The following is a 24623-nucleotide window of genomic DNA, read 5'->3' as shown; positions in this document are numbered from 1 at the left end:
CTTTTCCAGCTATGTCCAGATTTGGCAATCCCACCCACCATTGCACCCAATGTGTTTTGACTATACACTGTTTTGGCATTTATTTATTTATTTATTTATTTATTTATTTATTTATACACACCCCACCCATCTGGCTGGGCTTCCCCAGCCACTCTGGGCAGCTTCCAACAAAATACAGTGGTACCTTGGGTTAAGTACTTAATTCGTTCCGGAGGTCCGTTCTTAACCTGAAACTGTTCTTAACCTGAAGCACCACTTTAGCTAATGGGGCCTCCTGCTGCTGCCACGCCGCCAGAGCACGATTTCTGTTCTCATCCTGAAGCAAAGTTCTTAACCTGAAGCACTATTTCTGGGTTAGCGGAGTCTGTAACCTGAAGCGTATGTAACCTGAAGCATATGTAGCCCGAGGTACTACTGTATTAAAATACAGTGATGCATCAAACATTAAAAGCTTCCCTAAACAGGGCTGTCTTCAGATGTCTTCTAAAAGTCTGGTAGTTGTTGTTCTCTTTGACATCTGGTGGGAGGGCGATCCACAGGGCGGGTGCCACTACCGAGAAGGCCCTCTGCCTGGTTCCCTGTAACTTGGCTTCTCGCAGTAAGGGAACTGCCAAAAGGCCTTTGGCATTGGACCTCAGTGTCCGGATAGAACGATGGGGGTGGAGCCGCTACTTCAGATATACTGGACCAAGGCCGTTTAGGGCTTTAAAGGTCAGCACCAACACTTTGAATTGTACTTGGAAACATACTGGGAGCCATGACATGTTATCCTACGTTTCTCCTCAGATAGTATAAATCTTTCGCCTTTTGCTGATGTCTTTGTTTACATAAGTTCTCCCAGCCACCATTCTGTGTGAAGTAAACAGAAGATTTGCGCCAGGAGATATAACTTCATATGAGCAATATTCCAGCTGCCTAGACCATGAAAATGTCCAGTCTCCCAGCTCTCATGTTTTATGTTGGCTTACTTGCATGCACCTTCTGTGATGGTCAGCACAGGAGCAGAAGTAAGCATTGCTTGAAATGTCTCTAGGAGAACATACTAGTTAGACTAACATGTACCAAGAAGAGGAGAAGAAGGTAATGTCCAAGTGGATAAAAGTTAATGGTATATCTTTAATTGCTATGACTGTGGAACAGAGATTAAAAAATCATATGGGGAGCAGTGCACACAGTTTAATGGGTGATTTTAAATTTTGTTTATGTTAACTGCAAATGTCACCTCTATGTACAATGTGGAGAGTGCTTTAAATACCACAAATGACTACACTTTAGATGTGGTAGCATTGAAAGTCACATGATGAGAGGTTGCCATTTTTTCAAAATGTAAATGGAGCACAGTGGTGATGACTACAAATGTGCTTGTATTTTTGTAAGACGGCAGAAGGACAGATACTGGAAAATGCAAACAAATAGCCAGCACAGTAACATTAAGCTTCAAGAGGAACTGGAGTTAATGAATGAGAATTCTAATTAGAGCCATTTAAAAGGGCCAGTTACAAAGCAGAACTGCCTCTTGCAATCTAAAACTATTATAAGAGGCTCAGCATAAATATTTAATAATAAAAAAAGACAATTCAGTATAAAAAAGGAACACATGGCTAAGCAGGGCACTGAGAAAGACTCTTTTGAATCAAGCTAGCAGCAACAAAAACCCTCAAATAAATAGAAGGCAAATGAGGAACACAGGAGAATGTATAACCTCCGGCAACTAACATAGAAAATGATTACAAGGAAAGCCAAGAAGGCATTTGAGGTAAAGACATAAATCCAAATACTGCTCTCATTTCAGACCATCAAAGCTAGAAATCATGCCAGAAAGTTAATGGGACCATTAGTCCACCAAGATGTCTACATGTGCACACATGGAGGATGTTGCACAGACTGAATTGTTAATTGAATTGTTTGTATGGGGGCAGTGGTTTGGAAGGGGTTCGGTATGCAGCTAGCACCTCTCTGAGTCTACAAATACTTGTCTGTTCACTGGTGTGACAAAGGAGATTCATTGTGGAAGGAAAAGTTATTTCCTGCCTGATTTTAAGCACTAAAGCACCAGTCAAGGATCACATGAGCTCGCTGATTTTGAACAGTCTATGTGTTAACTATGAAGTAACCCACATAGCTCAGAGTACACACAAGGCCCAGAGTTGAGCCCTTGGCAACTCACGTCTCCAGTGAAAGGATGTGGGTCAGAAACCTTTGAGAGCTGCTAGCAGAGTAGACCAGAGGGTGTGTGTGTACACATACACACTCCTGTCTTAAACTGTGGAGTATGCTCTGCCAGAACAGTGCAAAGCTCCAGACTGGGGTAAGCTCCTAAGGCAGGCGAAACCCTTCTCTCGCCACCTCAAGGACTGTGTATAGGCTTCTTGCAAGACAGCTGTAACTTATCTACACCAAATGTGTGTGCATGTGACTGTATCCCTGGTCTTCTCTCCCTGAAAAGGAAGCCGAGGAGGAGCTGCTGAATTACAACCCAGTCTCCTTTCATTTTGATGTCTTCTGCACAGTATGAAAATCCTCAGCTGAAACATTAGATAAAAATAGAAACAGCCAGTTCTCAATACTTTCCGATTTCTCCCACACTAGGCTTACATAGCTTTTGATCCACCATGCGGAATGCATCTCTCTATGCACTTAGGGTGGAGAGGTCAGTAATGTCATGTATTATTCCTCTGCCCATGCCAGTCTCGATTGGAACCACAGTTGAATTCCATGATGTGCTGGGAAGGTGGGATATAAACAGTGTTATTTTTCTAAGAAAAGAGGTGCCGGAACTCACAATGAATGCCTCTCATGTTCTCTTATAATGGCAATGGTTCCCACCTGAGACATGCCGGAACTGACGAGTTCTAGCTGGAAACAAAAAGTCCTGGATATAGATAAAATAAAGCATAAAGAAATGATGCATGCAATCTGTACAGCTGTTCTTTTTGGTAGTAATGTTTCTTTTTGTGGCCTAAGATTGAGAATGTATAACTGACCATTTCGTCTCTCTCTCTCTCTCACACACACACACAGTTGGTACATGGCAATATCTTCCTTATCACTTGGCAGGATAATATTGATCAGCCTCAATGAATTTGGTGTTGTCCAGATGTTTTGCACTATACTTTTCCTCAGCCTCAAGTCACGCTGGCTGGAGCTCCTAGGAGTTGCCATCCAAAATATCCAGAGGATACCAAGTTGAGGAAGGCTGATATAGACAAACTTTTGCTTCAGGAGAATTTGGACTGCTGATTAGGCTTTATTGGTGGTTAAGTATATGGCACAAAGATGGAGGGCACAAGGAGAAGGGGACGACAGAGGACGAGATGGTTGGACAGTGTTCTTGAAGCTGCCAACATGAGTTTGACCAAAGTGCAGGAGGCAGTGGAAGACAGGACTGCCTGGCGTGCTCTGGTCCATGGGGTCATGAAGAGTCGGACATGACTAAACGACTAAACAACAACAAGTATATGGCAATGCTACGAATAGCTTATTGAAATAAGGATTTGGTTTCATTAACTAACAGTGCCATCCTATTCTGAAGTAAATCCTATTGAAATCAATGGGTCTTCCTCCTAGGTAAGTAAGGTTAGGCTTACGGCCTGTTGATAGTAGTTTTGAGTAACAGTGGAAACTAAGGACAATTTAGAGGCCAGCTGTGCTGCTGTAATGCTATTGAAATATGCCAGATTACTCTTGTGTAAGTGATCTGTGGGGACGTGGGTGGCGCTGTGGGTTAAACCACAGAGCCTAGGACTTGCCGATCAGAAGGTCAGCGGTTTGAATCCCCGCGACGGGGTGAGCTCGCGTTGCTCAGTCCCTGCTATTGCCAACCTAGCAGTTTGAAAGCATGTCAAAGTGCAAGTAGATAAATAGGTACCGCTCCAACGGGAAGGTAAACGGCGTTTCCGTGCGCTGCTCTGGTTCGCCAGAAGCAGCTTAGTCATGCTGGTCACATGGACCCGGAAGCTGTACGCTGGCTCCCTCGGCCAATAAAGCGAGATGAGCGTCGCAACCCTGAGTCGTCCGCGATTGGACCTAAGGGTCAGGGGTCCCTTTACCTTTATTTAAGTGATCTGTCAATCATCACTATAGAACTGTGTATCTTATGTTGACCTTTACTTCTAGGATCCCCTCTTTGAAGTGGCTCTGCTGTAGAAGTCCTAATGTAGTTGTGCATTAGGCTAAGGAACAGAGCTGTTTAGAGATGTCTGCGCAAATGAAAGGAAACAGATGTTTATGGCAAACTGTCTTTCTTACTGACAGCTTGAATAGAGTGTGGCAATTGCTATTAATTGTAACAAAGAAAGGAGGTGTTGCCTCTTAAGTGAACACTTCCTCCAATTGTAAATTAACTCTATTAGGATAACTGAACACATGGCATTACTTTGGGTAGCGTTTGGATGAACTGAAATTATTCCATGGAATTGAAAATTTGGGGGAGGAGATGTGATTTCTACATTGTGCAAGCTGAAAATGCCTTCCATGCTTCTCCCTCACCTTTCCTCCATTTGAATTCTCTTAATTTAGGCTGCTTCCCTAGAAGAAAAAGGGAGTGATGCCATTTTTAAATCGGTCAAAGTCGGCTTTGGAACAAGAGCTCACGGCTCTAATTAGCAGTAGCGTACTGACTCTGCTAATAATGTTGGAGCGGTGTATAATCTTTCACCAGTTTCTTCCTGAAACAGTCCCCTAGCTACTATCTTCATCTTATCAGTGTAATTGCAGCAGAAGTCTGCCGATATTGATTTTAAACCTCTTGTGAAAGGTGGTTGTTGTTTTTTTAAAAAATACCTTCCATAGTCTTTCAACGGACTGCTTGTTACTGAGCCACCATATAAATGTTGTTCACAGGTAGCCAAATGTCCTCAGTGAATTAGACCTTTAGCTGTGCGTGTCCAACTGCGCCTCTTCCCTTTTTTTAGTTGATCAGCATATGGTTGAATAACTGGTACCTGGGTGATTATAAGGAGAGCATTTGGGGATCGGCTGTTGCTCAGTGGCAGAGGCACATGTTTTGCATGCAGAAAGCTCCATGTTCAACCCCTGGCATCACCATGCAGGGCTGGAAAAGACTTCTTTGAAACCCTGTCAGTCAGTGTAGGCAATACTGAGCTTGATGGACCAGTGACCTGACTCTGTATAAGGCAGCTTTCAGTGTTTCCAGGTAGGTGAGAAGTTTGAGTAGTTTTAATTATTGTAACCTGTCCTGGGACCTTAGGGTAAAGGGTGGGTAGTAGCAGTAGCAGTAGTGGCAATAATAATGATGATGATGATGATGATGATGTGTGTAGCTCTTGCATCTTCAAAGGGGAGCATGCAGGAACATTTAAATTTTGAACAGAAACTATAACAAAATATATTAGTATAAATGTGGTACAATATGTCGTTCCTGTGCACTGGTTTCGTGAGAATGAGAGATAAAACATAGGAATTGGGTGAATACAAATGACCATTTACCAAATGGTAATGGTCAGGTCTCCATGGTGCTGGAAGCAAGCTTATCTTTTTAATGAATGAATGAATGCCATGCCATGCTTATTTCTCTTCAGAGTACTTTAACGCTTAGGACCTGGGCTAGTTCAGCTGGTAGAGCATGAGACTCTTAATCTCAGGGTTGTGGGTTTGAGCCCCACATTGGGCAAAAGATTCCCCCATGGCAGGGGGTTGGACTAGATGACCCTTGTAGTCCCTTCCAATTCTACAATTCTATGGTTCTGCAACAGGGGGAAAATGTGAATGAAAGACATTATTTCCTTTTAGCAGTGTCAAAGGGCGCATTCACACCATATATTTAAAGCTCCTGTGATACCACCTGGGACAGCCCTGGCTGTAAGCAGCCGTATCTGAATCGGGGTCTGGAGGGTGTGAGGAAGCCAGAGCCTAAAACAGAGCAAACATTGTTCTGTTGATCTGTTAAGTATAAGAGGCAAGCATGACCAAACCAGCGCCTTCATATAGTTTGTACTTTACTGTTTGCACTTGACAAGAGGACAGGCCTTTGAAGTGATGTCCAGATCAAGTCTGGTTTTAAGATAAATAACAACAAGCCCATCGGCAGTTAGCAGAGCACCTGGACAGCAGGCTGAGCAGGCCTCCACAGGTCACATGGCCCCTGTCTTCCCCATTACAGGCAGGTATTTTTTTCTATTTACACTATAGCAATCATTTCTATATTTGCATTTTTGATTTATGATATTTGAGCACCCTGGTGACAATAGGCGCGATACAGGGCAGGAGATCCAGTCTCCAAGAATGCATCACCTGTCACCACAGTGTGCTCCCTGGAGGCTGGATCTGCCACCTCTTCCGCAGGCCCCCTCCCCAATCCTGCATCTACAGCAACAGCTTGATGAGTAGAAGGCACTGCTGGCCCCCTTCCGCTCTTGTTCCCAATTTTTTATTCACTCACCCCTTCTTCCCTGCCTGGGGTAAGGGCATTTTGTGGTTCGCCCCAGGTGCCAAGATGTCTTGGGCTGGCCCTGGTGTGATACATTTTCTGCTGCCTATATCAAGAGCCTTGTCTGTGCATTATCAACCATGTTTTGAGCATGCTTCAGACCTTGCCCATCTCTTTTTTTGTGAGCTTGGAAGCTGACACAGTGAAGAGGGCCTTCTCAGTAGTGGCACCCACCCTGTGGAACACCTTCCCATCAGATGTCAAAGAGATAAACAACTACCTGACATTTAGAAGACATCTGAAGGCAGCCCTGTTTAAGGAAGTTTTTAATGTGTGACATTTTAATGTATTTTTAATCTTTGTTGGAAGCCGCCCAGAGTGGTTGGGGAAGCCCAGCCAGATGGGCGGGGTACAAATAAATTATTATTATTATTATTATTATTATTATTATTATTATTATTATTATTATTATTCCTCACTGGTTCTGCCCTGGTTGGCATAGCTGTAGATTGCAGTGCTGGTTTCCTCTTTCCATTAAGCCCTACTACTGCCTTCCAGGGGTTAAGATCACAGTCAAAGTGTATAGTCCAGGCATAGGCAAACTCGGGCCTCCAGATGTTTGGGGACTACAGTTCCCATCATCCCTGACCACTGGTCCTGTTAGCTAGGGATGATGGGAGTTGTAGTCCCCAAACATCTGGAGGGCCGAGTTTGCCTATGCCTGGTATAGTTCAGGATACATGGGGTGGGTAGCCTATGCCATGTGTGACCATTAAGCATGTTATCCTTCTATAACTACACTTCACAATCTTAAAACCTTTTAAAAACTCCCCTTTAAGCTATTTTTGTGAATAACTATTCTAATTATAACAATGGTGTGATTATTGCTAAATTCCCCAATGCAAGCTAGACAATCATGACCATTGCAATAATGCCTGTGGTGCACAGTCATTTCCAGTGAAGATTTTGAGAATCTTTTGTGACTGTGAGACATGGGTTCCCAGGCACACATGCACTGGCACACAAGCAGATTTGCTAATACCCCTGCACCTCCATAGAAGTACACACACACACACACACACGAAATTTGGGCCCACAGCTTTCCCAGGTCCTGTATCTGTGTATTTTCAAAAGGGAAAGTTTCCAGAAACAAACCTTTCACAACAGACAGGTGTGTGAGGAGTCTCATTCGTGGCATGGCCCTGTTCTGTTTCCTGGATTCAGACAATTTATTTCCCCAAACTGATTGCATACACTTTTGTATCTTTACAATGCAACTGTTCTTGAGATGTTACTAGTACAGTGGTACCTTGGGTTACAGAAGACGCTTCAGTTTACAGACGCTTCAGGTTACAGAGTCCGCTAACCCAGAAATAGTACCTCGGGTTAAGAACTTGTCTCAGTGGTGTCTCAGGTTAAGAACAGTTTCAGGTTAAGAACGGACCTCCAGAACGAATTAAGTTCTTAACCTGAGGTACCACTGTACTTCTTTACTGAAGCTGTGCCCCAAACATTTTTCTGTAACATGTTTCACACATTACACCAAATTTTATTTTAGAATTGAAGGACATCTCACTCTTCCTAATTAGGATGTTTGTTCTGATTTTAAATCATGCAAACTGGGCACAACATGTGATTGTCTAATGCAGATGCAGGTCTTTTCAATGTAATTAGCCCAGGGGTGCCAACTTGAATAAAATACTAAGGGGCTCAGGTAAGTCCCGGCATGCATAATCGATCACAAGATGCAGCACATGCACATCATTGGAATGGCGATTCCCATTAACTGGGGGGGGGGGCTGGCCCCTTCAAATATTCTATTGGGGGTGTGAAGGGACCTTGGCCTCTAGGAGTTGGCTCCTATGAATTAGCCCAAGTAAGCACCAATGTTGTCAGAAATGGATTTCACTTGTTGCTTGTTGGTGGGTGCCTGTCAGTTGGATATTCTGGGGGGATATAAATATATCTGCCTCTGACTCTATAAAGAGCTGACTAATCACACAAACTGATATATTTATGTCTCCCAGAAATGTAAGCACCATTTAGTACTTGATAGTCTTTAATATTTATCAATCCAACATGTTGGAATCTGTCAGAATCCTGTTGCAGCCTAGTTGGTGCAGTTTACATATTACAAATGAAACCCACCTAATTTAGTGTTCTGTAGGTTGTGATGTATATTACAGCTATTCTTTCCAATGATGAAGCACTTTCATTACTGGATATCCTTGGACTAGGCATTCAGCCAGTTAGATCACTTTGCTTTAGCAGGATTTTGACAATCGTTGTAATACAGCTACCTAGCTTCTATAATAACTCTCTTCTCCACTGAGATTGCCCTTTGGGGTAGAACAGAAGATGGAGGGTTTTTAAAATAAGGTTAAACTTTGTTTACTTTCTTTATTTAAAAAAAAATGTGACAGAAAAATAAACTCTATAAGGGCCAACAAATGTATTTAATAAAATAGGTACATCTAGCCACTCTAGCCATATCTTACACAATTATTGAACAATAAGCTCAGCTCTGTGCCACAATAAACCATCCTGTAAAGTTTGTGTGAAGCATTACTGCAGAGAGTTGCAGTTCAGCAACCTCTGGAGGGCCAAAGATTCTCTAGGGTCTCTCGCAGAAAACAAACTTTCTCTTGTGGAAGACTGGCTCTAGTTAAGCTTTGCATGCTAATGAAGCTGACTGGGCGTAACTTCCCTGCACGTATATATGTCTAAGTGTGTTTGATTTGCTGCCTCTGTAGCTGTGTCCTCTCTGATCTGAGTTCATGCAAAAAGGCACCTGGTTCCTCAGTTACTGCATGGAAGAGAAACACAACCAGAAGTGTTTTTTTTTTTTTTGCACTTAGATCAGTATGGGAACAACTGTGGAGACAAAAAGCACAGATATGCATAAAGAATTTCAGTGTTCGAAATGTGAGATTTTTCCATTGGGCACCAAGCTCCTTTTAAAGGAGCTCATATTCACCTGTCATTGGGAGTACAAAGTATTCTGAAGGCTGCCATGTAAAACAGCTCCAAGAAGGTGAGACTCTTCCACTTATCAGAATCTTAATGTTCTTGCACTTCCCCTAGCCTCTTCCTTATATAACGAAGCTATTTGTAACTGTAAAATGCATATATTAAAATATAACAAACAAGTATGAGGCTTTAAAGTGTTATAATTAATCCTTATTAGGTAAGCTTGTAAGCTAGGTCAACAGTATTACATCATTTGCCCCATATTAGGGGTTAGTCCTGTTCCAACATTACCCAGCTTCCCCACCTCCAGTGTTCATCAGTTCACCTGTTAGTCATGTAATCTTTGTGCATCCTCCTGCAAACACCAAGAATCAGGGGAGCCTCATGACAAGGGTGTGTGTTCATTTAAAATACACTTCTTAAAATACGCACGTTCTACAGACTTGACATATTGTAGTTGCTTCCAACTGAGCCTCCATGAGCACGCAATTTATCTTGGTCTTTCAGCACCAATCCGTTTCCTCTGCATCTTGGATCTGGCCCAAATAATTTTGGACAGGCTTAGACATAGATCATGTGCTCACCCCCTCCCGCAATCTCTCAACTCTATGTAATTGCTTCCTGACATAGTTGCTGGAATTGCCTCCCAACCTGTCTACTGGAATATTTCCTATACATTTCAACAATGGGTGTAGGCAGGGGGGCAGTTGCCCCCCATCAATAAAAATCAATACAAATCTGAGGTTCCGACCCCCCCAACAAAAGCTTGCCCCCCTAACAAAAATCCTGGCTATGCCCATGGGTACCCTAGGGTTTTGGGGGGCCTGGGCAAGAGAGTCATTGTGGCCATTAAAGGTATGAAAGCGAGTCAGGCATGAATAGAGCCAATTCTACATACAAAGCTGCAATGAAAGTACAGATAAATGATTCATTAATACATTCCTTGCCAATTTTCATTACAACTGGCGTGGAGAATATTATGTAAACTGGGTCTCTCCAACCTTTTCAGACCCATGATTAACCCAAACATGCATTTGGAGACCCATTTCGTAACCCTATGCCACATATTTCCACGGTGATAGTGTTATGACCCATTTTGGATCCAGCTGCAACTCACTAGTGGGTCACCACCCTCCAATTGAAGACCTCTGATGCAAACCATTGTTACCACCAAACTGTAAATACATGAATGCAAGGCATAAACAAATTGTTAACTTCATACACAATTCTCCTTTGTAACCAGAAACAGCCCCAACCCCCCCAACCCTACAAAGTGGTGTGTTTTTTAAGGTTTTGTATGATATGGTAGGAAGGATATACTGTACGGTGAATTTAGTGATAGCCGGTTCACTGAAAAATAACATAGTGATTAATCACATAAAAGTCAATGTTTTCATTTTCTATTTAGTGAAATGAAAAATTGTCTCGCCTTCTTGGAAGCAGAGTCCTCAATCAAATTTCTGTAATCCAAACTTCTCCCAGTTCAGCTGACATCAGTGCTAATCCTACTGGATGTTCTTGCAGCACATGCTTCTTTTTATAAGTTCCAACTTTGAAAATGACCTCTCATCAGGCATAACAGTTACAGTGAGAATCATTTGAAGTACTACACATAAATTGGGGCAAATAACTTGACTGTTACCCTCACAAATCAATTGATGGGCGGCCAAAACTTTGCGTTTTTCTTGAACTCGGGAGCCAGCTCTTGGATCTCAGCAGCACAACAACTAAACCACCCAGCAAGGCGATGTGATTTGGCTTCAGTTTTGGAAGCGTGTTCAAATGCTAACAGTGGCTTCTAGCCATGATGGCTGTGTCTGACCTCCAGTGCTAGTGCTGTTGTGCTCAAGTCTAACTTGCAGGCTTCTCACAAGCAACTGGCTGGCCACTGTGTGAACAGGATGTTGGACTAGATGGGCTCTTGGCCCAATCCAGCAGGACTCTTCTTATGTTCTTAAATGCTGAACATTTATGAAATGAGAATGTTACATAATTTGACTATTATTACTTTGTTGAGGCCTATTTAGGCAGTTGTTCAGACGGTGCCTAGCTTACCCTAGGCACTACCTGCCTGCTTCCATCACAAGTGAGATACATAAACAGTTAAAGTCCAGTGGAAAATGCATGTGGTTCTATGAGCAGGTTCCATTCTTCACTATTAACTATCATTTCTCCGCTCTTGGCGTTCTTCTGATCATTACAGAACGGAAAACAGGTGGGTGGGAGAAGTGTTTCTGGGCTTTCTCTGCCTGCGATTCAAAGACCCCTGGATTTCTCACTCCCAGGCCTCATTAACTGCATGTGCTAAAAATCATTAAAGCCTGGCAGTTAATTTGAAATAAACTAAAATTAATCCCTGTGGAGCAAGCAGAATTTCTCACCCATGAAGGGTAATTATTGTGTTGCTTTTCACTGTGGAAAGAATCTGATTTTGTTCCTTTTCAGCACAATAGCTCTAACAGCATCCACAGAAGAGCTATTGCTAGAAAAAGGAACCTTGGGCTTACTCCCAGGTAAATGTGGGAGCAGGGGTGGGGATCTGGCCACTGGGCCAGATCATTATCTCACCCACCCCTCATAGGCCAATTATGATAGGTTCCCAGATGCCAATCACCTGATGTTACAATGGCTTTAGGTGATCTTTTTTTGCCCACAGAAGTCTTGCAGAGAACTTTGTAAGATCCCTGCTCAGGACCTGATAGTCGTTTGATTATTGGGTCTTGCTGAGCTCCTTTCAAAGCACAGAACAAGAGAGTGCTTTGAAGGACTTCCAAAGACCTGAAACTCCTTTCAAAGCACTATTTTGCACATAGGGCTAGGCAGCTGATCAGAGGTGCTCCAACCCTCCCTTTCACCTGAACCAAATTTTTAGCTGCCTTCCACCAGATGCCATCAGGGGTTGGGCAAGGTGGGCATTGCCTTCCCCAAAGGGCCTTTTGGGCCTAATTAGACTCAGGGTATGGGACGCGGGTGTCGTTGTGGGTTAAACTACAGAGCCTAGGACTTGCCGATCAGAAATTTGGCGGTTCAAATCCCCGCGACGGGGTGAGCTCCCGTTGCTCAGTCCCTGCTCCTGCCAACCTAGCAGTTCGAAAGCACGTCAAAAGTGCAAGTAGATAAATAGGTACCACTCTGGCGGGAAGGTAAACGGTATTTCCGTGCTCTGCTCTGGTTCGCCAGAAGAGGCTTGGTCATGCTGGCCACACGACCCAGAAGCTGTACGCCGGCTCCCTCGGCCAATAAAGCAAGATGAGCGCCGCAACCCCAGAGTCGGCCACGACTGGACCTAAAGGTCAGGGGTCCCTTTACTTTTATGTATGGAGGATTTTAGGCTCAAGCTTACCCTTCTAGGGTGAGAGGTTTTGAGACAGAATGACTCCCTTTCTTTGACCTCCCCCTTTTAAAAAATCCAAGCAATACAAGTTTTCTGCCTCCTTGCAGGGTAGTTTTTAAATCCGGTCTCATCCTTAAGCAGGCTGGAAGACCAGTGTCCCATTCTATCGCTCCCCAAAAGCTTCATGTTAGAGCCTGTGTCCAGGGACCTGTTCTTTTTATATCTGTTCGGTAATATTACACTTTTATAAATAATAAATGATTGTAACCTTTACTGAAAAACTGTTTAGAGCTGTTGTTCCTTCTTTTAAGAAAAGTATAAAAAATGAGCTCCTGCTTTAAGGACCTCAGTACCGAAGTACTTACTGGCCATTTGCAGAGGTTTTCAAACGTTTAAGAATTCTGGCCATTAATGCGCTGTGGGTTTTATTGCAAAATCTTGTTTTGGATCCAGACTTTAAATTACAGCCATTTCTCCACATTAGCAGTAGCTGAGTCAAGGGATTTGGTGCTTTGAATGTCTTTCCAATTTCCACATTTGGAAGTCTTTGGCTCAAGAGAACAGGGATGGTCAGAGACAGGGAGACAAGGCAAACTCCCCTGTGGGGAGCAGCTTCTTCCTAGGGCAGCGTGGCTGTCTGCATCAGTCTGCCAAAGAGGAAGAAGAATTTCCCCACACAGCAGCAGGTGCAGCTGTGCGAGGAGGAAAATGGTCCACTCTGAACCACCCAAGTGTTCTACCAAATGACACACTGCTTTTGGAAGAACATGGCATTAACTCTATGTGCTACACGAGACTCCTAAAGTCTGGAACTCTGCCCCTTGACATTAGGCAGGTGTTTTCAGTATTTTTTTTGGAGCCTGATGAAAACTTTTCTGCCCAGACGTGTAAAGTTAATGTGCACTTTAATTTCTCATTTTAGCTCACCTAGGGAGGCTCACCTGGTGCCTTCATTATACACTTTTGGGTGCCAGGCAAAAACATTCCTCTTCAACCAAGCCTTTGGTTGATTATTTTGTGGGAGGTGAGGTTATTTGTTTGTTTTGTTTTAATTCTTATTTTCATTATGTATTGTGGTTTTTTATGTTGTATTTTTAGGCTGTGAACAGCCCTGAGATCTTCCAATGAAGGGTTGTATACAAATCTAATAAATAAATAAATAAATAAATAAATAAATAAATAAATAAATAAATGTATACTTGGTGTTATTCATTTTGCTTTTTTTAAAAAAACCCAACAACTTGGCTTTACCATCATTTTTATTAACAATTTTAATGTATATTTTATTTTATTTTATTTTATATTTTATTTATTTTATTTTATATTATTTTATCTGGCTCCTATGTCTTGTCAGAGCAAGGATTTCCTCTGCACAGAACAGATTTGGAGTGTGTGGAGTGGGGAATGTTCTGTTCCTCAAGTAGAAGTTCTTGCTGTGACAGGAGCCTTACATAGTGCTACATTAGATACAAGTATTTGTAAACTGCTTAGAGGTTTTATTTTGTTTTATTTCATAAAATTTATATACAGTGGTACCTCGGGTTACATACGCTTCAGGTTACATACGCTTCAGGTTACAGACTGCTAACCCAGAAATATTACCTCGGGTTAAGAACTTTGCTTCAAGATGAGAACAGAAATTGTGCTGCGGTGGCAGCGGGAGGCCCCATTAGCTAAAGTGGTGCTTCCGGTTAACAACAATTTCAGGTTAAGAACAGACCTCCGGAACGAATTAAGTACTTAACCTGAGGTACTTAACCTGAGGTGTGTATCTGAAGAAGTGTGCATGCACACGAAAGCTCATACCAAGAACTAACTTAGTTGGTCTTTAAGGTGCTACTGGAAGGAATTTTTTTTGTTTTGACTATGGCAGACCAACACGGCTACCTATCTATATGAGGTACCACTGTACTTGATTGTAAAAAAAAAAAAGTGAGTTGCAAGGTTATTTCTTCCATTTTACAAAATTAACAGCAAAGTCATTTACAGTTACGTGGCATACAAATTTTGTTGAATAAGTTTTAAAAGTTTCTAAAGCAACAACTCCATCTCTTATTACCTTATTGTGCAGTATGATGACACAATAAACAGTAATGGATGGCCACACCGACTCGGCCCTGGACACACTGACCAGATGCTTGGAAGCTGTGGCTGACCTTTAAAGCCCTTTACGGCCTAAGACCCTCGTACCTATGGGACCGCCTCTCCCGGTATGCCCCACGGAGAGCCTCAAGGTCCTTAAATAGCAACACCCTAGTGGTCCTTGGCCCCAAGGAAGTTAGATTAGCTTCAACCAGAACCAGGGTCTTTTCAACTCTGGCTCCGTCCTGGTGGAACGCTCTGCCTCAGGAGACCAGGGCCCTGCAGGATCTGATTTCTTTCCGCAGGGCCTGTAAGACAGAGTTCTTCCGCCTGGCCTTTGGCTTGGAGCCAGTTTGATTCCCACCCCCTCTTTCTTTTTTCTTTTTCCTTTCTCCTCCTGTGATGAGGCTGCATTTTAATATTTTAACGTTTCAATATTTTAATGTTATATTTTAATCTTGTTTTTAAGTTGTATTCATTCAACTTGTTTTTATTATTGCTTGTTAGCCGCCCTGAGCCCGGCCTTGGCTGGGGAGGGCGGGGTATAATCATGAATTTGAATCATGTAGCATCAAGGAAGCTGCAGTATACTTTTACTGCTCTTTTCACTGAAAATTGCCCTGAAATTATCTTGCCATTACACATAATGTCAGCCAGCAGTTACCTGCCCTTTTCAGTTGTTGAGGCTACCTGTGCACTTAGCTATGACTGCTGCAGTTCCCTAATAAGATTTTATTATGATAATTTATCACCAACGTTCCGGAGTTATTCCGACCAATCTGAATATAACAGTAGTCGTAGTATTTTGATTCTTTGATCTGACTCTTCACCCTAAAGATATATTTATTTTTAATTAAGGCTGTTCAGCATCCTAACAGCATTTAAATATTATGAGTTTGGGAGCAAAACAGAGAAATGGGAATACCTGCTTCCAGCCAGACTTCAGTACCTTGTTTTGCATTAGAATTCAGAGATTCCCTGCAAAGAGTTATAAAAATAGAGGAAGCAGGACAAGCATCACTTTATTATAGGTCTCCTAAGGCAGCTGATGAATTATAGAGTCATCCTAAGAAACAGAAGACATTAAATAAGCCGATGATGAAATACATGCAAACACATAACTCCAGTTTGCTCCAAGCTACAAAATGATTTTTTCCTGCCCTTCTTTTGAGGGTTGGCATAAACGCATTTAGATGTATTTTAACACTCCAAGATACAGCCTTGGGTGTGTGGTTTCCCCCCCCCCTCCCACCCTCCTGCTTCTGTATGTAGATTGCTGCCACCTTCCCCTGATTTTCTTTTAAAAGCTGCATGGAAGCACTCATGCTGAAGACAATTCTTTTCAGAATTAGACTTGATGCAGATGTAGTGTGTTCATCTTTAAGCTGCTTTTCTATGTATCTCAGCAGTAAGATTGCCGTATTGAAAACTCCATCATATGGGACATTTACAGCTGTGGGGGAAATGCAGTTGCAATTTATCTACTCCTGGCTAATATTATATGGATTTATTAAATTTCTATACTACCCATCATCCGCGGACCACAAGGCTGTTTGCAGTATAAAAACACAGAAATACACAACATAGTAACAAACAAAACTAGTGGGTCCACAGTCTAGAACTGCCTTCCCCAAGGGGTGATTTCCAGATATTTTGGAGTACAACTCACACCAGCCCCACCCATTGTAGACCAGAACAACTGGAGCCTGATTTAGGCTGGCCTTCAGCAAAGAAGTACGGTAGCCCTTTTCAGATATAACTAGGAAGTGTACTTTTCCTCACTGTGAACTGCTTGTGGCAGAAATCTGAGCAGCATGGAAAGGAGGTGGAGACATGAGTGACGCAGAGGTTACCGAGAAGCCGTCTCATCATGTACTGAGGAGGCGCAAGAAGAATATGGAGCAGGAGCTGCGCAATGCTGAGAATTTCAATCCATCCCAAGGCAGCGCTCGAAACAGAAAAGAGGTTTCTGGATTTTAAAACTCAGCTGATGTTAACCCCTTCAACGGAAGCCCATATCAGAAAGAGCTTTGTGTCTTAACTGCATTCATGTGAAGTTGGGGAGAAGCCATGGCTTGGTGGGAGAGCACATACCATGTAGCAGAGTCCAGGTTCTGCTCCCAACATCTCCTTGTCCAAAGGAACTTCATGTAACAAGGCTGGGGAGGACCCATGCTTGGGACTGCCACAAAGTCAGAGCATGCAGCGTTAGGCCAGATGACTCAGTGGTCTTGCTCATCACCAGGCAATTTCATATCTAAATTGCAGGTTCCCTTTCCTCCTCCATCCCCCAGGCCAGGCACAACCGCCCTAATTTTGGAACACTGATTTCTTGGAGAGCTAATCAAATTTCAGAAAATGAGCAATGCTTCATTCAAGGCAAAACAATGTTTGTGAAAACTATTTTTGCATAAAGCTTTGTATGGTATTAGTGTTTTAAGACTTAACAGCCTTCGTTTCAAAAGAGAAACCCCTTTTCTTTCTGCTGCACTCAGGTTTGGGGGGTGGAGCGAGACATTGGCTTATTAGAGGGCTTTCTTGGTGGTAGCCCCCAAAATATGGAACTCCCTTTTCAGAGACATGTGTTTGGCACAATCTATTACACTGTCCACTGGTTCCTAAAAATGCATCTCTTTACCCTGGCCTTTGAATTATTATTTTTTAAAGTGATGTTGTCAGTGTCTTCCCTGTATGGATTACTGATTTTGGGATTGGTGTTTTGTTGTTTTTCTGTTTTTATAAGCTATAATCTTTGGACCCTCTGAGGAAGGAAAAAGGAAAGGTCTACATCAGAGAGATCCAATGCGGTATCCTCCTAAATCTTATTTGACTCCAGCATCCATCAGTAACAGCCAGCATTTCAAATGGCCTGGAAGTCGTCACCAAAGTCATGTCTACTAGCATAATAGCATATTTATGCTCACTCATAACTAATGGAATAAATATCATCACATCTCAGTTTACTGGTTAGCCTTTCTCAGAGATTTGGAGGCAAAGATGTGGGGAAAACTGTATTAAATGCTTTGGCACCAAATTTCGGGATGTATTATGGGTATGATGGATAGGCTCCATTTTGGATATAGTTGGACATGCCAATCTAGCAGTTTAGATTGAACCCAAGTTTGCCATCAGAACAGACTGATGAGTCACATTCCAGGAAACAGCAGGTGTAGCCCAGATAGAGTTTCACACCTATTGTATCAACCACACTTCTTGCCAGTCTGATGTGTTAACAAGTCATAAACATGTCTTGTTAAACTGGGGTGTTAAGGGACACCAGGGCACTTATTGGTGGTAGTCTTCTTACATGCCTCTTTGCACCTTCAGCCGTTAACAAAACATTAAGAAAGGCCAGGTTTAAAGCTAACTTCCCGATTGGCCAGAACTAAATCTGTTGGAGTAACTGGACATGGGAAGGGTTAATTTCTTTCATGAGCTTAAATCACCCCATGGATGAGCTAATTGCAGGTGCAAGATCACCCAGCCCAGTGTCCCTGACTATATCTGTGATTAATGTATGTCAGCTCAATTGTGTTCATCAGTGTGAGTCAGAGTCTGTATTATGTCTTGAATTGCTGGAGTTTATTTGGAGCAATGGAGATACATTGTTCTAATATGGATCTGTAGATATCTGTATCTTCAAATCCTACAAGCTGTATATATCTATGTCCAGAACTATTTTAATGAGCCTTATCTTCTGCAGCAAAAAGTGATTTCGACCTGCTTCTGCTATGTGGTGACTGGTGCTGGGAGCAACTTCCACTGCATGGGCATCTCATACCAGATTCCCAACAAAATCTACAAGTACCACTAAACCTGATGGGCCAAGACTATCCCTTGCAAAAAAAGAAAAAAAAGTCACCTCCCAAAGTTCTCTTCTGAGAGAAATAGTTTTTTTCTCTATATATATTTGGGTGGGAGAAGAGAAATCACTTACTCTAGAGCAGGCATGGCCAAACTTGGCCCTGCAGATGTATTGGGACTACAATTCCCATCATCCCTGACCACTGGTCCTGTTAGCTAGGGATGATGGGAGTTGTAGTCCGAAAACATCTGAAGGGCCGAGTTTGCCTATGCCTATGTTGCATGTCCAGATGTGCTTGTGTAGATGCTGACTTTAGTAAGGTTTAGTACTGGGTCAGCAAAGTACCAACAGTTTGGAGCTGGAACAGAAAAGCTACATTTGGTTTCTTTGCAAAATTGCCTGCATTTCTTGAAGCCTTTGTCTCTCTGTGCTTCCAAAAGAAAAGAAAATCCTATTAATCAGGGTTGGTGGTGTCAGCTGAGTGGAGTTCTGCATGCTAACTACCGTAATACACACCTGTATGCTTATACTCTGAGCATAAGGTGTTCTCAGTCTTATTTAGTATGACCTCCTCTATAGACCATTCATATGTCTAGGCCCCAGATACTCAAATGGTCTGAAGACCCTATCCAGAGTTTGCAGTCATGTCTCCAGGTAAGCAGATATTTTTTTGGGGGGGGAAATGTGTCCATATGAATGTTTTGTTTTTCATGCTTTATCTGTATGGTAAATTGATTTATTTCACTGAGAAAACATGGAACTGGTTGTTACTGGAGATTGTAAGCTGCTTCGTGAAAGAAGTTCCTCAAAAAGCAGGGTATACAATTTAAAATAAACAGCACTAACTGGAAGAATCTTGCCCGTTACATGACATGAAATTGAACTCCATAAACATTTGTATTGATTGATAAATATTACCAAGTTTTCAGATTTCAGCTTACATGTTGAAGGTTTGTAATTCAGCATCTTCTGCAAACTGTCAAAATAAGCAATATATTTTGTGATAGGTTTGTGCCTCTGCATGTATTGGATCGTTTGAACACCGCCACCCCTTCATCCATTCTTTAAAGGACCTCTCCCAATTACCTTTCATATTTTGGGAAATATTCCACCTTCTCATCAGAAAAAACGCTAGCCTCCTACATGACAGCTTTTGGTAGCTGTGAAAACATCCCACTCACCATTTCTTCTTTCGGCCAAGTGCAAATCTGTTTCTCAAGGCAGGAACATTTGCTGTCAAGTACTAAGTCAATCAAACAAGTGAAAACTTGCAATTCAGAAGAAAGGAGCACTTAATGAAAGTGAAAGGTAGAACAAAGAAAAGGAAAAGGTTTTTAATACAATAGAAAGTAACAGATGAAATCAACAGGAAATTGTTCCACTAAACAGATTGGAAGAATTAGTTTGAAATTTGAACACACAGTGCTCACCATGTTAAACCATAATACTGTGTTATTCTACTACAGGCAAGCCTAAGATATACACCCTTATCTAATAGAATACAGGTGAGGTCGGAACTACAAAGAAAAAATGGCTAACTGCCAAATTTTTAAAAAGAACCACACAGGACTTGACTTACTCTCAGCGGTTCCTTTTACTTGCACCTGACCATTGATTATCTCACTTTGCTGCAATGAATTGTTGTTTTTAAAGCAGCAATATTTAATCCTGAAGAAACTCATAGTGCTATAAAACAGTTTCTCTCATGATGCAAGATTATATAGAACAGACAATGAAATTTATGAAGTTAGCTCAAATCATGTTTTGACCCCAGTGTTTTTTTAAACCTATTTTCTACATTTTAAGTAAGGCTTTTCTAGCCAATGAATATCAATTAGTCACGTGAATTTATTCTTGACTGCCAAATTCAGTAGCTTAGAAAAGGACTAATGCAACCACTGGCATCCTGGCTTCTTTCGTTTGTGGGCCCAAACTTCATCCTCTTTCTTCTAGAACTGTGGGGTCAATAAACCAATCCTCACATCTTTAGAAATTAACTGTTCATTATGGCCTGGCTCACACAGCAATGGAGTCTGTTGACTGATGACGATAATAAACTTCTGTCCCACTTTTCCTCCCAAACGAGCCCAGGGTGGCCATCAACAAAGTAGTAAAACAGTACAGTTGAAACTAAATAACACTAAATAAACCTAAATAACAACCTATTTAGAACATTTTTTAAAAGTTAAGAAATCTAAAAATATTTAAAAACAATCGAGAGCATATTGAAACTTATTAAGCACTGCCTTTTGATATTCATCTGTTTTCACATACAGTCTTTAAGCTACAAAGCTGAACAAGAAGCCAGTTACTGAAAGATTACACTTTTTCTTTAAAATATAAGAACAGCAAAACTAAACATATTTAAAAAGTGCAGTAGCTATCAGTCAACAGCTTGAACTCTGCCCATATGTTCTTTGTATATAAAGAGGTCTTGCAGAGATGCCAAGAAGTTTTCTGGCATTCGGTTCTGTTTTCCTTTCATAGTTTTCCAGGATTAACAAGGCCTCTCTGACACTGTTACTTCAGCGGCTTTCTGTAGTTTGTTGGTGTCTCAGCTCTGTTGCACTCTGTCCCCAGCCTGTCATTCTTCTCTGCTAAGGGTCAAATCACAACGTACAGTTTCTCAGAAACGGGGTCACGCCTGCAAGTGAGCCTCATACCAATGTTGTGTATAAAACGGATACTGAGACTCACTGAGCGCAGGTTGATGTGGAAGCCGTTCTTGTTCTTAAAGCATTTATACAGTTTACTTCAACGGAGGCAATAGAAGCACAGGAATCTCTCACAGGATATCTATGCCTGTCAAATATAATATGTCCCTTATGCTTTTGACAGCAGAAGCATCACACAGAATGCTAAGCCAAACTATGGTAAGCAACGAAGCATACTGGTGGACATTTAGAAAATGGTGTCTGCTTCATTACTGCGATGGCCATACTACTGTTTGTCAGAATGCTGTCAGTGGCTCCCGGCTGGTTGCCCAGGAAAGTTACAGAGACAAGGAAAAGTTTCTTACTGTCCTTTTTATTTCAGTCTTACAGAGAGAGGCTATAGAACCCAGCCTCTTGGATAATGGTGTTTGTCAGGGAACTGACATCAGAGCCAGAAGTGGAGGCAGGGCTCCCAAGCGATGCCGGAGAAGGGCCAAGCAGGGAGAGAGGGGACTCATCAGCTGGGGAAGGAAATCAGCGTAACACCAGGGATAAAGGGGGGCGGATGGGGGAATCGGAGAGGGGGCTCCAGGACTCTTCGCTGGAGACCAGCGGGGAGAGCACAGGTCCTTCGCTAACCACACCCACCCTGCACAGAAGACTTCCGCGCAGGGAAAGTAGGCGTAGACTTGGCGTCAAAGAACTTCTTTGCTGGAAGAAGTTCAAGAAACGCCCACTGACGGATTCTGCTAGTGACTGAACAGCCACGAAGTGAAGGGCTGTCCAGCCAGGAAAGGTTTAACCAGGCTACCTAGCCAGGAGTGGCGGCAACTTACGCACGAGCAACCCCATATAACCATTACAGTGTTTTCCCAAGTGAATCTCCTCCCCCCATCTCTCCCACTTTCTCATTCCTCATTCTCATTGTCTCTTCTATGGGTGCTGCTAGGTGTCCTTTGTCTTTGAGCTCTTTGCTCTCCTACTTTTAAGGCTAGTTGGGTTCTGTGAGATGGAGAGTCTGGAGTGCTTTCTAATGACAAAGTGTCATTATGTTGTTCCAATTATTTCCCAGCTTTTCGTCACAACTGCCTCTGAGCTGTGACCTCCTCAAACCCCTGTTGTAAATCTGTACTGCCTTCCTCTTCCTCCCTCCCTGGAAGGGCCAGGATGGGGAGGCGGTGTCCACCATGCCTCCTCTGCCCAGTCCCTGATGATACTGAGAGCTAAGTCGCTGCTTAACCTAGTGTTTGTTCCAAGCAAACACAGCTTTGTGGTTTGTCTTAGACCATGAGTGGTAATTCAAGAACAAACCTTGTTGTTAATGTTACATTTCTCAGGCCCTAGGGGAAATTCAGTTATCCCAAAAAGTTCACAATAGGACACACAGCCAGGGAGAGTGACCCACATGAACCTGCCACACAGTTCCTCAACAGTTGAGAATGTGTGTCATGGGGGGGGGACAGGATCAATCCACAGGGATTATCTTTCTCTTCCCAGTGATTTGGCACCAAGAGCACATCACTTACCACATCCTTCTGTGTAAGAATTCCCACATCTCCTTCCAAGTGGATGTCTAGGGCTGAAGAGCAGAGAGGGCATCCACAGACATTAAAAAAATACTTTTGGTTATATCAAATGTAGAAAGCCTGTTAATCCTTAATTTCTATGGGGATACATAATCCACCCTGCAAAATCAAGTATTTACAGAAAACCCAAGATGGATCGAGTCTACTAAAGGTATCACTTGTATTCAAAACATCTGTATGGATGTTCATCTGTAAAAAATGAAGATATTCAATCTTGTTGCTGGTAACGGAAAAGTAAAAAGATTTGAAATGTTGTCATCAAATTTGCAGGAGTGTGTGCCAGTGTGCAAGGTCATGTGCATTTATATTGTTTGCATACATGATGTGCAGCGGTGCTTTTGATTTGTTGTACTGGTTAGGAAAACACAATTAAACTAGAATGAAGATGATAATATATGTGCTATGTGCAACAATTATTTGAAGATGTATGCATGATGCATATCTATTACTGTACATAACACTGATATTATCATCTTCCTATGAGTTGCATGAAATATTCACCAAAATGAAGGGACAAGTTTTATTCATTCATAATGATTATGCATTGTCAGCCCAGGGAAATGTTTTTCCCCCATTGGGGAGTATCAGTAAGAAAGGACCCACAGCTTGCTTATAGAAGAAAGTTTTGCATACTAAGTTTACCAAAATCCCCTCTAATCTTTAATTTCTTTCTCCCAGCAAGCCCACAGAAATGTCACAGTGTCAACTGACCATCTGCTCTCAATAACTAGAAAGGAAATTGTCCATAAAGGCCGCACTGAGACTATTAACGGGAGAGGGAAATGGAGAGAGCACTTTCTCTAATTAGCACTTCATTATGTAGAATCAGCTAATGAGTAGATAGGCACCTAGCAGATAGCTGTGCATCTTTGAACCTCTAATTGCTTAAGTCAGAAAAGTGAAAATATATTGTGTAGCGCCTTACATTTTGAACATAGTTTTGCCATCCAACCGGTTTTCCCCCTCAACCAAAAAACTAGTACTGCGTGTTGGTAGAACTACTGATATGACAGTGTGTGTTGGTGACATAGCAATAGTAAGGGGGAAAACGGAAAGATTTTCATTTACATGGAATAAACACATGCATTTTGTAAATCAGAACAGGAACAGCCATTGATCTTGGGATATCCAGGCACTAGAACTGATTTCAGGGATTCTAGGGTGGAAGGACTTGCAGAATGACAACCAAAGTTGGAAGTTTCCAAAAATAAAGAGTTTTATTCAACCAGCTTCAATAGTAGAGCTATTGAAATTAATGAACTTAAGTTAGTTACAGCCAATACTATTTTTCTAGAAAAAGAGGGGCTGGAACTCACCATGAACACCACCCTTGTTCTCTTAGAATGGCAATGGCACCTACCCGAGAGGTGGCATTGCTGAGTTCTGGTGAGTTCCAGCTTGGGGGGGGGGAGCCTTGGTTACAGCCATTAATTTCAGTGGGTCTACTCTGAGTAAAAGTGAGTTGACTACAACTCAAAGTAATGGCAATAGTGTCTGCATAATCCATTTCAAAAAGTGAAAAACATAAATTTATAATTTGGTGCTAAACTAGGAACCTTTAAAAAAATGAAAATTCAGCTGCATCATCGGTGCTAAAGCTAGCAGGGACTGTAATCTTCGTTTCATGTTTTGTAAGATGGCATTTTTAGGAGGTTTCAAAGAATGAAATACCGTATTTTTCGCTCTATAACACGCACCTGACCATAACACGCACATCGTTTGTAGAGGAGGAAAACAAGGGAAAAAACATTCTGAATGAAACAGTGGATGTATCATTTTTGTGCTTCATGCTGTGGCCACAGAC

At 42.1% G+C, this 24623-nt stretch overlaps 1 protein-coding gene and 1 long non-coding RNA gene across 6 annotated transcripts in view; one reads left to right on the top strand and one right to left on the bottom strand.

Annotated features, from left to right (window-relative positions):
- The window catches only part of RGS6 (regulator of G protein signaling 6), a 205811-nt gene that overhangs the window by 31839 nt on the left and 149349 nt on the right, over positions 1–24623 (top strand). The gene's annotated exons all lie outside the window — the stretch shown is intronic.
- Positions 19502–21656, bottom strand: LOC309358131. The gene is made up of 3 exons (XR_014163347.1): positions 20010–21656; positions 19761–19870; positions 19502–19555 (listed from the first exon to the last, which is right to left on the bottom strand). It is a non-coding gene; the product is annotated as an uncharacterized lncRNA (long non-coding RNA).

The sequence above is a fragment of the Podarcis melisellensis genome (genome assembly GCF_964234715.1).
Source record: "Podarcis melisellensis genome assembly, chromosome: 1".
NCBI classification, from domain to species: domain Eukaryota; kingdom Metazoa; phylum Chordata; class Lepidosauria; order Squamata; family Lacertidae; genus Podarcis; species Podarcis melisellensis.
Note: the sequence above shows the minus strand (reverse complement) of the source record. Positions and strands in the feature narration are given on the sequence as shown.